The sequence below is a fragment of the Mizuhopecten yessoensis genome, unplaced genomic scaffold, assembly GCF_002113885.1.
Source record: "Mizuhopecten yessoensis strain PY_sf001 unplaced genomic scaffold, ASM211388v2 scaffold5283, whole genome shotgun sequence".
NCBI classification, from domain to species: domain Eukaryota; kingdom Metazoa; phylum Mollusca; class Bivalvia; order Pectinida; family Pectinidae; genus Mizuhopecten; species Mizuhopecten yessoensis.
The window spans coordinates 62,319-63,335 of NW_018405971.1; positions in this window are offsets into that span (position 1 = coordinate 62,319).

Genomic DNA, 1,017 nt, shown 5'->3' on the forward strand with positions numbered 1-1,017 from the left:
GTGTGTGAGATACATAACGTAACAAAGACACAATGTATGAGATACATAACGTAACAAAGACACAATGTATGACAAACGTAACGTAACAAAGACANTATACATAACATAACAAAAACACAATGTATGAGATACACAATGTAACAAAGATACAATGTATAAGATACATAATGTGCCACATACGTAAGACATACTTAATCAAAAACATAAAAAGTAGGACATAAAAAAAATATACCTGCTGTAAGACTAACACCAGTGAAACATATGTATTGTAAGACATACACTGTGTAAAACACATGTATTGTAAGACATACCTTGTGTACGACATATGTATTGTAAGACATACCTTTTGTACGACATATGTATTGTAAGACATACATTGTGTATGACATATGTATTGTAAGACATACCTTGTGTACGACATATGTATTGTAAGACATACCTTGTGTATGACATATGTGATGCAAGACATACCTTGTGTATGACATGTATTGGAAAACATACCTTGTGTACGACATGTATTGTAAGACGTACCTTGTGTACGACATATGTATTGTAAGACATACATTGTGTACAACATATGTATTGTAAGACATACCTTGTGTACGACATATGAATTGTAAGACATACACTGTGTATGACTTATAGTTAGTAAGACATACCTTGTGTAAGATATATGTATTGTAAGACATACCTTGTGTACGACACATGAATTGTAAGACATACACTGTGTACGACATATGTATTGTAAGACATACCTTGCGTACGACATGTATTGTAAGACATACCTTGTGTACGACATGAATTGTAAGACATACCTTGTGTACGACATGAATTGTAAGACATACCTTGTGTACGACATGAATTGTAAGACATACCTTGTGTACGACACATGGATAGTAAGACATACCTTGTGTATGACTTATAGTTAGTAAGACATACCTTGTGTACGACATATGTATTGTAAGTCACACATTGTGTTTGACAACAGAATTGTAAAACATACATTGTGTAAGACAT